Source organism: Tenrec ecaudatus, chromosome 1, assembly GCF_050624435.1.
Source record: "Tenrec ecaudatus isolate mTenEca1 chromosome 1, mTenEca1.hap1, whole genome shotgun sequence".
Lineage (NCBI taxonomy): Eukaryota > Metazoa > Chordata > Mammalia > Afrosoricida > Tenrecidae > Tenrec > Tenrec ecaudatus.
The window spans coordinates 91,685,399-91,699,486 of NC_134530.1; the positions used below are offsets into that span (position 1 = coordinate 91,685,399).

A 14,088-nucleotide genomic window follows, 5' to 3' on the forward strand; every position below is an offset into this window, starting at 1 on the left:
CCCTATGGATGCATATCTATGGATGCAATCCCATTTGGGAATGGGATTGTCTTTGTTTTGTTAATGAGGCTGTATCAAGATAAGGGGTGTTCTAACCAAAAAAGAAAAAAGTATAGATAGATGCTACATGAGAACTGTCAAGCAAGAAGAGCCAAACCCCACTCACTGCCATCAAGTCAATTTTGACTCACAGTGACCCTGTAGGACAAGGTGCAACTGACTCTGTGGGATTCTGAGACTGGAACTCTTTAAGGAAGTAGAAAATCTGATCCTGCTGCCTAGGAGAGGCTGGGGTTTTTGAACTGCTGAACTTGTGGTTAACAGCTTAAAGTGTAACCCACAGTGCCACCAGGACTCCTAGCAACGCCAGGGCTATAATAAACACTCAAAGAATCAAGAGCCTTTTGCTAGAACCAGTGACCTGAATTCAGACTTCCAGCCACCCGAATGGTGAGAAAATAGATTGCTATTCTTTAAAGCCACTGTTCGTGGTATTTCAGTTATCGCAGCCCTAGAAGACTAAGGTACAAATCTTAAATGGAACCCTAAGAGCGAAGCCTACCGATATTGTGCCACATTCCTGAAATACTGGATTCTCCTCGGTGCTTAGAGTTCCTTTGGTTTAATGGCTCAGATAGCTATTTCAGGCCTTGCCTTGAATCTTCTCATTGACCCTGCTACACTTTCTCTGGCAGGTTAATGCTAGGAAACTTCTTTGTCCAGTGTCTCAAAGCTGTTTCATCAAACCTATGCAAACTTAGATGACAGCCTCCCAACAACCCTCCAGTCAGCATATGGCATTTACCCTGTCCCCTTCCCTCAACCTATTTCCCTTTCTCTCTCTCTCTCCCCACAGTTCTGCAGTCCTTTTAATTCCTGCTCCCTTCCCACAAGATCCTACCTCTGCTGGTGTCCAGGCTCTGAGGCATCTTGTCCTCTCGGGCGCTGCTAATGAATGTAGGTCAGGACCTCAGGAGACCTGCAAGGAATGACAGGGGGAAAAAAATCCTCATAATGATCGGGTCTCTTTTTTGATATATCTTTATTTAAAAAAAATAATAAAGGTCTCTTGTGCTTAGGTTAACCTCTTGCTACCATATCTCCTCTTCATTTTATACCCAAGGACTGTCTGTTTCACTAGCTCCAGAAACATGACAAAAAGCTCACTTCTTTCTAAATATAATTAAAAGACTGCAGAAAAGCCACTAGAAGTTAGCAAAAAATTGTTCTCTGATCAAGGGTAGCGATGAGTTGGCATCAACTCTATGGCAGTGAGTTGAGATAGTGAATAGGCTTAATGCTCACTGAGGACAAGCCAACCAAACCAAACCAGACCAAACCAGACCAGACCAAACCAGACCAAACCAAACCAAACCAGACCAGACCAGACCAAACCAAACCAGACCAGACCAGACCAGACCAAACCAAACCAGACCAGACCAGACCAGACCAAACCAAACCAAACCAAACGAAGGGCCAGCAAATTAACTCCCCTTGTAGAGTGGAACTGCTCCTGAGGGTCTCCAAGACTGTAGATCTTTATAGGAACATGAAGTCTCATCTTTCTCCCAGAGAGCAGCTAGTGGCTTTGGACAGCCAAACGGCAGCCAGCAGCCCAACATTAACCAAACCACTACACCGCCAAGGCTCCTGTAGCCAAGATGAGCCAGATAATAAGCTATCTTGCTTTCAGGGCATTCTGACCCCTATTGGGAAAAGGCGCATCCATTCCCGTTCTCCATAATTCTCTAAGCGAAAGCACTGAACCTGATCTTGAGGGGAAAGGTCTGAAGCAGGGGAGCTGGAAGGACAGATGGCATTCAATGTCAACCTGAGTTAGTTGTTTCAAGCAGAGAATGCTATGATTAAAAAGTCCAAGATCTCCAAGAGGCCTTGCCCAAGATGTTATACTGATGTTTTTCAATCACTTAAAAATTGTGTGTTGAAATCATGGTTTTGTGGGACAACCCAATCCATTGACTTTATATTGTTTTAAGGGTTTCTTTTCTACCTCCTGGTTTGTTGTGACATATTATCAGGAGAGGCCAGTCCCCAGAGAAGGACATCATGCTTGGTAAAGTATTGCGGCGGCAAAAAAGAGGAAGCCCTTCAACCAGATGGATTCGCACCGTGGTTGCGTTGATGGGCTCCAACATAAGAACAGATGTGAGGATGGCACAGGACCAGCCAGTGTTCCATTCTGTTGTACATAATCGGGCCATATGACTAGGAGCCAACTCGATGGCACCTAGTAACAACAACGGCAGTCTATTGACTAGTCCTTGGGAGTTTGAAAACTTGCAAATGGCCACCCAAGATAGAGCAATTGGTCTCTACTCACCTGGAACGGTTGAGCAGGAGAAACTAAACTGCAGGTCCAATGGTTCCATAAACAACTGCTTTCTTTGCCAGGAGACTAGAAGAACTGGTTGGTACCAGCTACTATTATTTTATGTTTGGTCAAGGATTCAATAGATGGATTCCAATCAAAAGGGCAAGAATATGGCAAGAATTTTGAATTCTTTTTTTGTTGTCGTTGTTGAGGTTATGGCTTGCTTTATTTTAAACTTTTTATGAACACAAGGAGAACATTACAGTCCAGTCTTATTAAATCACAAACTTGGTGGTACGGCTACTGACGACAAAGATGACCTGAATTCTGGTACTAGTGATTTTATTCTTTAAGGGGTACTATGTGCGAAGTCTCCAAAGCAGAAGGAGACCATATTGCTCTCAGCTTTTAAAGAGTTTGGCTCTGAGGCCAAAAGGGTCACTCTTGATGATCATTAATGAGTTTCATTTTAGCAAAACCATCTCCAACATTTTACACTTATTGTAGGTAGAGGAGGGGCCTCCATTCACAAGCTGGCAAGATCTTCACAGTGACTGCTAGATTCAAGGGCCTTTCATGTGCTCCCAGTTATGATAGAGTGCATAAGGCTGGTAAATGGTAGTCCTGCTAGACTACCTCGTGCTACCCTTCGAAGACCACCCGTACATCTACACAACATGCCTGTCTTGGCTCCAGCTGCTCTTGTGTAGAGGTCATCTTCCGCACCTCGTGTTTTTTCAATGATAACACCAAATGCGCTAAAGAGCAAAGCTAGAGAACCTAGACTATTCACCTAAAGCTCCCCTTGTCTGATCACCATATTCAAAATCTGAGCAGTTTTTGGTTTGGCCCAGGCCGTGTTTTGTGTTTCCTTCAATCTTAGGTGTAGACCCTTGATTGCCCCACATGCAGCTTCCATCACGCAGCATCCTCCTGTGGTAAAGATGGCCAATTCAAGTCTGCCCTGGTCTATGTGCTCCAGTGGGTAAAATTGATTCATCTGTATCCTGAACAAGGTATCGAGGATTCACATTTAAATAAGGAGGCAGAAGGTTGAAGTCCGGCCAAATCCACGTGAGAGTAACCTGCTCAAGTAGCTCAGAAAAAGCCTGCCAAGCCCACTGTGATTTTGTTGCTACTTCTCGACCACCTTCCATGAAGTCAAAACTCCCAGGCTGGTTGCTTTCTGCCACCTGTTCAGACCGAGCTCATGAGCTCAGCCGTTCTTCCCAAATAACCACAGGAAAACCCGGTTACTACTGACCCCTCCACATGCTCAATTTTGAATTCTTATGGAATCAAAGCATCCTGGACCCACTGAGGCTGGACAAACCCACAAAGCCATTGCCCTGAGATGATCTTTAGACCTTGACTCTAGTTCCCCTAAGTCCTTCTTAGTCACTGCCGTAGAATTGATTCCATTTCCCACTGTCCCTATAGGACAGGGTAGACCTGCCCTATAGGGAGTTTCCAGGCTGTAATTCTTTACAGGACTAGATAGCTGCCATGACTCCATAAATTGTACATATAGAAGTCATGAAATGAATATCTGCTTGGCTTTATATATTTTACTTCTTTCAAGATAAATGGTTTTGTTCCGTTGGCAGTTCATGGTACTTGCACTATTTTCCACCAGCCCCGTGATTCAAATGCATGGGTGGTGGTGTACTAGTTACACAGCAGCCTGCTAACCACAAGGTAAATCGTTCGAAACCACAGATGCTCTCAAGAGAAAGACAAGACTTTCTTCGCCCATAAAGAGTGATCACCTAGGAAGCCCTAACAGGTTTCTATGAGTCAGAATGGATTCAATGACAGGGAGCCATCACATTGGGTGGGTGGGTGGGGGTGGAGGGGTTAGTTAAATAGCTGACTAAATACAGCGCGCTAATGTCTAAGCTGATAATTTAGTATGGTACTTGAATAATGTTATAAATATCCAGTGGCCCTTGGCAGAAAAAGGGATCCCAGATCCCTAGCCTATAGGGTCACTCTGAGTCATAATCGACTCTACTGCACCATTTTGTTCACTCTCAGGCACCTCACACTCTGCTACTCATGGTCTCCTGCCTCCAGCTTCTCATACATCCTTTCTGGCTTCCCTGTGGATTCAGTTTTAGTCCTGCCCTTGACCTTCATTTGTGGCTTGGCCCAGAGCGATGTGTGATATTGATTCTTGAAGTGTTTCAGCACCACAAAAAGCTGGAAATAATTATCTTGCTACCTCAGAGATCAATCCGGGAACCGATTACAAGGATCTACATATAACCTCCTCCTTGAGGGATGGACAACAGAAAAGTGGGTGAAGGGAGATGCCAGACAGTGTAAGATATGACAAAATAATAATAATTTATAAATTATTAAGAGTTCATGAGGGAGGGGGCAATAGGGAGAGAGGGGGTGGGGAATGAGGAGCTAATACCCCGGGCTCAAGCAGAAAGCAAATGTTTTGAGAATGATGAGGGCAACAAATATACAAATGTGCTTGACACACAATGGATTGTGAAAAGAGTTGCACAAGCCCCCAATAAAATGATTTAACGAAAACGAAACTATGCATTAATGGAAATGTTAGAGGTGGCAATAAAAATTACTGAAAAGAATACCTTGACCATTGCCCCCCAAAAAGCTACCTATTGTTTATTTCAGTTACAGCAGTGCTGGATAACCAAATGCTGGCCCAAGTGGATTAATGGTGGCTGAACTAGGTTGGAGAACAGGTGGTGTGACTCAGCTTCTGTCCTCAGGGCCTCGGATTCAGATGTGGGACACCTTGAAAAGAAGAGTCCAACTCATGGGAACTGCACATTATGTTATTATTATCATGAGGTGTGCAGAAAGGCATATGAGCTTTGGGGAAAATGGAATCGTCTACAATTCACAGCACAAATGCCTCACCATAGAAATATTTGGTTCAAAATGTTGATTGTGCTAAGGTTGAGAAAGTCTAAATGAGCACATTGTTTCCCCACAGTACTTTTAATGTCTATACAAGATCAAAGGAGCCCTGGTGGTATAATATGTTACACGCTGGCCTGCTAACCACAAGGTCAGCCGTTTGAATCCACCAGCAGGTCTAATGGAGAAAGATGAGGCTGTCTGCTCCCATAAAGATTGACCATCTCAGAAACTCATAGGATAAGATCTACTCTATCTTATATGGGTTCAGTTAGTAGGAATTGACTTGATGGTAGTGCATTTAGGTATATGGAATCAAAGTGACAACATAAACTCAAAAGATTAGATAGGAATCTGAGGGGTCAGTGAGTTTATGTTAATAGGGAGAAACATCCGAAAAGAGGATGGCTGTGCACTTCAAAGAATGTAATTAATATCACTGAACTGTACATGGACAAATGTGTTTTCTCTGCATATTTAAAATTTTTTTAAAATAATATTGACTGATAAAAAGATCAATCCACAGAGTGCACCCTGCGTACTAGGACTCAGTGTTACTGTCTGGGTCCTTGTGAGTTCCCCATGGTATCTCAATAGCAACCTTGATGGTGTGGCAGTTACACTCTGGGCTATTAACTGGACGGTCAGAGTTCTGCACCACCAGCTACTCCACGGCAGAAAGATGAGACTTTCTATTCCTATAAAGTGTGACAATCTTGGAAACCCACCGGAGCAGTTCGACCCTGTCCTACAGGGTTGCTATGAGTCACAATTGACACAATGGCAGTGAGGTTTTTTGAGTATGCGATCATAAAATTGTTCAGCCCTAATAAGCAATGGCATTCTTCTTTCTACATTATTTTTCTTTCTATGTTTTAATACTTTTTTTGTGCTCCACAACTCTAAAAAAAAGTCATTTGTTATTAGGAGTCATAGCAACTCTCTGCTTGTCAAGCAGAGATTATGATCGGCCAGTCCCTTTTGGTGATCTTCTTTGGTTTTTTCGTTATTTTTCTGTTAATGGGCCCAAAGCCCTGCAGGCAGACATGCCTTCCAATTACAATGTATTGTTAATATTCCAGACCACACACGCTGAGTTTTTCATGTGGTTTTGAGCTTTGCTTCTGAGATGATTGTGCATGATATGTCGAGGTGGAGAAGATGTGCCCAATTCATCCTGTTTTGCAGGGCTTCTTTGTTTGCTGAGGCAAATTTTGCATGGTTTTGTTAAAAGTTCAATTGGGATTAACTATATTCTTTCCCTATTGTCACTTTTCAAATTCCTTGTCAATCAGTTTAATGAAAGATAAATTGAGTATATCAGACTTCAGAACAACCAAACAGCATCAATGTCTTGGGGCAAATGTGTGTGTGTGTGTGTGTGTGTGTGTGTGTGTGTGTGTGTGTGTGTGTGTTGTGGAGAAGTTGTGTGGTGGGGGAAGTAAAGGGGACATCATAAGAGACTGGATGTCTTTTAAATGGTCAAGTTTATTTATCATTTGAGGGGTACTGGAAAGCTACCTCAGACCCATTGTCAGGTGGCTACATTCACAAGAGAGTTAGAGTATATTTTGAGGAATATGACTTTATGTTTTTAAGGAATATGACTTCCCATCTTGAACTAAGCCAAGTCCTTGGAGCCACTTTCAGTGACAGCTACTCTCATCCACCAAAATCTGCTTCTCAGATCACTCTGTGCTTCCCCAGAGCATGCATCTATGAACCTTCACCTTGATCACATCAAGGCATCATAGTTGCTAGCTCCTCTCTAAGCTTGACTGACCGACACACTACATCTCTACAGATCTATCCATTCCCACATCTAAGTCAACAATACACACTCCATCTCTACAGATCTGTCCACTCCTACAACTGAGTCAAGAGTGGCTGTACACCATCAAGGAGATTCTGCCCCATGGAGGCCCTAGCTGGCAGAGAGACTGCCCCATTAGGTAGCCTAGGTTATTATCTTTATCGGAGCAGCTCACCGGCTCTTCTCTCCACAGAGCTGCTGGTGGGTTTGAACTGCTAGCAGCTGGGTATTTAACCATTGGGCCAGGTTTCCACGAGTCAAGGATAGCTGGTGATTATTTTCCCTATAGATTAGCTTTTCTTCTTTCTCTTTAATTAGCCACGCTTACTCATTTCTTAATGGCAACTCCCCTTCCATGGAACTTCAATTTTAAATGGAAAAAGACAGAAACCATATCTGTTTTATTTCTACTAACTGACCCAATGGCTGGCATGTAATAAAATCTCATTAACTATTTTGTTGAATAAATAGCAAACAGCTGACTAAGTTGTAAGTGTGGGCTCAAGAATTAATAAACCCTGGAATATTTAACAAAAGGTCATGTTGAACCCTTCTAGAATTGATGGAATACTAGCTGAAATGTTTCAATATACCGAAAGCACTCCCTTGCCTATGCTAAGAAATTTGAAAGACAGCTACCTGGCCGACCTACTGGAAGAGATCCATGTTTGAACTTATTCCAAAAAATGATGACCCAGCAGAATGTGTAAATTATAGAACAATATCATTAATATCACATGCAAGGAAAATTTTGCTGACGAACATTCAATAATGATTGACAGGGAACTACCAGAGATTCGGAAGAGAATGTGCAACAAGGTGTATCATTGCTGACATTAGATGGGTCTTGGCTGAAATTAGAGAATACCAGAAAGATGCTTACTTGTGTTTTACTGACTATGCCAAGGCATTCAACTGTGTGGATCATAATAAACTATGGCTAGCATCAAAGAGAATAGAAATTTTAGAGCATTTCAATATGTTCGTGTGCAACCTGTATATAGATCAAGAGGCAATCACTCAAACAATGTAAGTGTATACTTTATGGTTTAAAATCAGAAAAGATATGGCTGGGAGTTGTATCCTCTCACCAAACTTATTCTATCTGTATAAGGAATAATAATCAAGGAATCTGGACCATAGGAAGAAGAACATGGCATCAGGATTGGAGGAAGGCTTAATAACAACCTTTGATATACCATGACACAAACTTGCTTGCTAAAAGTGAGGAAGACTTGAAACACTTGGTGCTGAAGTTCAAGAATTGCAATTATCAATGTGGATTGGAACTCAATGTCAAGAAGACCCAAATCCTTACAGCAGGACCAATAGGTCACATCATAATAAATGAAGAAAAGATTGAAGTTGTGAAGTTTTGCATCTTACTTGGATTTATAATCAATGCTTATAGAAGCAGCAGTCAAGAAATTAAAGGACATGTTACATTGAGTAAATCTGTTCTAAAGGCATCTTTAAAGTGTTGAATAACAAAGACACCGATGTTATTTGAGGACTAAAGTGCACCTGACTAAAGCCTTGGTATTTTCAATCACCTCATATATGTGTGAAAATTGAACATTCAATAAAGAAGCTCAAAGAAGAATCAATGGACTTGAATTATAGTCCTGATGAAGAATATTGCAAACTACCATGAACTGCCAAAAGAATTAACAAATCCACCTTGGAAAAAGTACAACCAGAATGCTCCTTAGAACCAAGGATGGCAAAAGTTTGTCACACATGTTTTGTACTTGTTATCAGGAGAGACCAGCCCTTCAAATGATATCACGTTTGGTAAAGTATGAAGTCAGTGGAAAAGAGGGAGACCTTCTATGAAGTAGATCAACAGAGGCTGCAACAATGGGCTCAAACATAAGAATGATTGTTCAGATGGTGCAGGATGTCCATAGGGTCACCTCGAGTCAGAACTGACTTGAAGATACCAAACAAGAAGTCAGGGGCAAATCTACATATTCACAGTTCATTCATTTGCCTATATTAAGCCCTGACACTTTACCAGCCATTCAATTCCGTGGGGAAGACAAAGTCAGTCTAACCTAAACATTGACCTCCAGAAAACCTGCAGTCTAATAGGTTACATTATATATGCTCACCAGTAACAGAAATACAGGGCTGAGAGTCGTAAAGACTAACAGAAAAGCTATGATTGCTGAGAAGAGGAAAGGAATTAATTATGTAAGAGGATGCTAAAATCAGACTTTGCTGTCTCGCTTTGAGAACAACCCATTAGATGCCACGTACACCACAGTGACTGCACTGCCCTTGAGCAAGGTGCCAAAGGACGCAGGTGTCCTTCCTTAGAGCATAGATGAGCTGATGGGAGAAAAGCCAGCAAGGGAGAGAATGTGTTGGCCACTTCCCATTATGACGTGGAAAAGGTCAAGCAAAGGAGCCAATATGTTGTCCCTTTCCCCTCGCATTGGTCCTCAGGGAGGAGAGGGAAGAGTTGCTTTTCCTTGTTTTGGGCTAATGAAGGGTCTCTACGAATTTGGGGAAATGGGAGGACTGGTGCACTAACCTTATCTATGTCACTTAAAGGTCAGCAACTAGCAAGTAGAGAGAGGAATGTATTGGGAGCAAGACCCCGTTTGGGTTGACCTTTGTGAAAAGTAATTTTTCTGAAAGGCTATGATACAAGGTATATTTGGTATTTTCTTATATGTTTTGTTTATGTGTCTCTTTTCATCTTTACCACAATCAACACAATCTTGTAAGGATGTTTATCCTCAGTTAGTATCCTGAGGTTCAGTGTGTCAATGTCATCTCCCAAAAGTCACAAAGGAAAATGGTATTTGAATTGGTTTTGAAGAGTAGATCAATTTTCAAATTTGAAGATAGGTAATGGGAAAGAGTGAGCCAAGCAAAGAAACAATCTAGAATAATAGACAGAAGGTCAAAAAGGAAGTTCATTTGCCAAGATTCTGAAGTGTGTGAAATTGTGAAAAATTAGGCAGGAAAGGTAAATTTGATGACGAAATTGTGGAGTTATTTTTTAAGTGAAAACAAGACATTTTTATCTCAGCTCTTCAGCTTCTCACCTCTTGAAGCTTCAGAATGTGCCAAATATCTGGAGAGGGAAACCAGTAACGTGATGGAGACTCAGTGGGACCTACAATTGCGTGTCTCCATCTCTGTGAAACTTCCCAGAGATTTTCTGTTGTGTTTCTGTCTAAAGCAGTGAGCGTATTTTCCCCTTTGGGCAGAATCTAAATTCTCAGGCTCCAGGATGCAAAAAGATTTGGCAAGAAAACACCCACAAAAACAAACAATTCCCCCAATTCAAGCATCTGCAGATCGTCAGCTCGATTCTCCATGGTTTTCTTCTTGGACGCGAAGACCCTTGAGTCTTCATTCCGCAACCCGTGCGGTGCAGTGGTTAGCATTGGACTGCTAACTCGAGATGGGTGAGTCAAACTAACCAGCATCTAAAAGGAGAACGATACCTTGTCTTCTCCCATAAAGATTTACAGTCCCAGAAACTGTAGGAAGCAGTTCTACTCTGTCCATTAGGGTTGCTATGAATCAGAATAGACTCAATGGCCGCGAGTTTTATTTGGGGTTTTAGTCTTTATTGCTTCCACAATTCACTGATGCTTTTGACGGATGACTCTTGTATTTTATCATGTTTTTGTCGTTGCCCTTGGTAGGTGGTTTGGTCCCATAGCGTCATGATGGGGATGTGGACTGCACAGAGTGACACTGTCAAAGCTAGAATGACACCGAATGGCTGTCTATAAATATTTTTGCACAGTGTTTCAGCAGATGTTTAATATTTTGACAAAAATGTGCCTGTCGTTAGAGGCATACTGGAGGCGGGCCATGGTGGAGCACTTAGTTGCCAGCTAAAAGGATGGCAGTTGGAATCCACCTCATTCTGCAGAAGAAAGATGTGGCAGCCATTTGAGTGCAGAATGGTAGCCTATGGGAATAATAGCTTGTTGTAGAGGGGTCACCACCGTGGAAATTGACCTTCTCACAGGGTTTGGCTCATTATCATAACCAAACTTTTTTCTTAATCCCAGCTTATCAATATACCTACAAAGCTAGAACTGCATGTCACTTTACCCTTTTGAATCTTCTACTGCGCTCTGGTCAGAGCTGTCATGATCACCCAATTATAATGACACTTTGAACGATGTGGTTTCAAACTGTGAACCCTACAGTCATGTGCTGTTGTCTTCATTCTTGGGGAATTTTTAAGTTGCCGATTTTGTCCAATTTTCTGTTTTTTTTAAGATACCGTATTATAGTAATTAGTTATCTGTAAGGCTATATCAATATTTTTTTGAAAATGAAATCACAATTAAAGGAACAGGAAAAAAATCAAGAAAGGCTTCCACTCTGTTACTAATAATGTGATAACAAATAATATAATTCAATATAGAAAGATTTTACAAACAATGTTGGTTTTAGTGTTCCTATAAGCTAAACTCACTGCCATCGAGTCAGTACTGATTCAAAGCCACCTGGTGGGTCAGGGCAGAACTGTCCTTTGTACGTTTTCTAGACTAGCTGTTTACTGGAATAGAAAGCCGGTCTTTCTCCCTCAGAGCCGCTGGTGGTTTTGAATTGCCACTTTGCAAATCACAGCGAAACCACTATGCCAACGAGGTGCCTCCATATAAGCTAAGGGATATTATATTTGAGCAATTTACAATCATACTTATTGAATGTTATTCTATGATAAAAATTGATAATAAATATGGCTAAGAAATCAATATGATCTTGCACAGAAGCCCATGGGGTGGGAGTGGGGGCGACAACGGGAGTTACTAAACTCATTAACACCAACTCTAGCATACCAAACTAGACATAGAAGTCAAACTGTTCTCCTTTTAAAAAATTTTAACAGGTAGATTTACATACATTAATTGCAAAGATCTAATACATAAGCTTACTAAGAACTAAACTCACTGCCATCAAGTCAAAGCCACCCTGTAGAAGAGGGACGAGCGGCCCCGTGAGGCTCAGAGACATTCTGGAGCCGGAAGCCCGTCTTTCTTCCACAGAGTGCCTGGTGGTTCCAAATTGCTGACCTGGTGATCAGCAGACCAAAGTGCAATGAGGACGCCTCCAGGATTTAGATATGTTTTGATAAATATATACATGTCTGCATCCACAACTCAATCAAGATAGTTTCCATCATGATGGAACTATGGAATGGTATGGTGTCTGCATTAACTCCTATTAAAATGGTTTTGGGAGAAAAAAAAGCTTTAAAAAAGAAGAATATTCCTTATACGCAAGAATTGCATCTTGGACGCCTATTTACCAAGAATAAATTATATTATGATAAAATAAAAGATACCGCTTCCAGCACTTCACAGCACTCCCTCATGCTCGCTCCTAGGTACGCCTTCAGAGGGGACCCTCGCTTGGATTTCTATCCTAGTAAATTCCCTTTGCCTCCCCCCTCTTTTACCTGGGCAATGGAGCGCTACATTGATTAAAAACAAACAAAAAAACTCGCTGTGCTCATGTAACTATTGTGATTATGTCCATAAAACACAGCACTGCTCAGTTCACCATGTCCACATGTAAAATGCAGTGACTCTGATTATGTCGATCTTAGTGCACAGCCACTGTCCACCGCCAACGGCCCGTTACCGTGGCAAGTCCTCGGCGCTTCCTAACAAACGAACCCCGCCTTTTCATTCTGCCTCCTGGGAGTCACTCAGAAATTGTTGTCTCTACGTATTTGCTTCCTCTAGATCTTACATTATTTGATCACAAGTGTTAAGTCAATCTTGTATTGATGGAATCAATCTCCTTGTTCATGGTGTATTATCCTTTTTATGTATTGTAAGATTAAATTTGTAATTATTTGCCAATGGTGCTTGCATATTTTCTTCATAAGAGACATTAATTTTCCATTTGAATACTCAGGCTTGGGTAGCAGGATTTAGTGATACCCTATAAGATGAGCTAGAAAAGTTCCACCCCCTTCAATTTTCAGGCATAACTTGTGTAAATTTGACCTATGTATTCTGCAAATCCATGGTTGCATTCAGCAGTGCTGTTGTCTCGGCCAAAGTTTTCTCTGTAATAGGCTGTTTATTACATATTCCGTTTTAAATGGATACACAGCTTGTAGATTTTCTATTTATTTGTTAAGTTTTGGAAGTTTTTGTCTTTGAAAGTATTTGTTGATATTGCGAACAGCTCTAGAGGTTGCAGCAACTTCTCTGTCTTCTTGGCACCTACGTCCTCACCCTCCAGCATGAAGGCGCTGAGCCCGGTGCGTGGCTGCTATGAGGCAGTGTGTTGCCTGTCAGAGCGCAGCCTGGCCATCGCACGAGGCCGAGGCAAGGGTCCTGCAGCCGAAGAGCCGCCGAGCCTGCTTGATGACATGAACCACTGTTACTCGCGCCTACGGGAACTGGTACCCGGTGTCCCGCGACGTACTCAGCTTAGCCAGGTGGAAATCCTGCAGCGCGTCATCGATTACATCCTCCATCTGCAGGTGGTTCTTGCCGAGCCGGTACCCGAACCCCCAGACGGTCCTCATCAGAGGAGGCTGCCCGTCGGTACCGGCATGCTGCAGGGTCCCCAGAAATCCCGTGAGCTTCTGCCACTGACCTGGCCGTCCCGGTGCCTCCAGAATGCAGGTGCTGGCGCCCGTTCCACCTGGGACCCGGGACCTTCTCTGCCCAAAGCTCGAGGGCATGATGATGAGCCCCAACACAGCCCTGCCCATTTGACTCCCCCCAGACGCCTGCGTCGAGGCTGGAGATCTGGCGCCCAGGAGCGAAGGACTGAACTTGGGTGGCCTGAAGAGCCAGAGAGAGCTCTGGGCACCAGCTGAGCAATGGCACTCTGTCCCCACCCCAAGTTTAAAGACTGTCTTTTCAGAGTATGGAGGGGGTGGGTGGTTGCCCTCCAAACTCTGCCAAGGCTGCGGTAGGGCTAGTCTTCTTGGAGAATGGCTCTGCCGCCCCGATTATGAGTTCTATAATGGAGTATGCAGCTTTGGTACCACCTTCCTGTAACCATGCGATGTATATTAAACTTTTTATAAAAGTTA

The 14,088-nt window shown here is 42.6% G+C and overlaps 1 pseudogene; it reads right to left on the bottom strand.

Annotated features, from left to right (window-relative positions):
• Window positions 1-2,877: 2,877 nt before the first annotated feature.
• LOC142430087 (mitochondrial import inner membrane translocase subunit Tim23-like) lies at window positions 2,878-13,731 on the bottom strand (annotated as a pseudogene).
• Window positions 13,732-14,088: the final 357 nt, after the last annotated feature.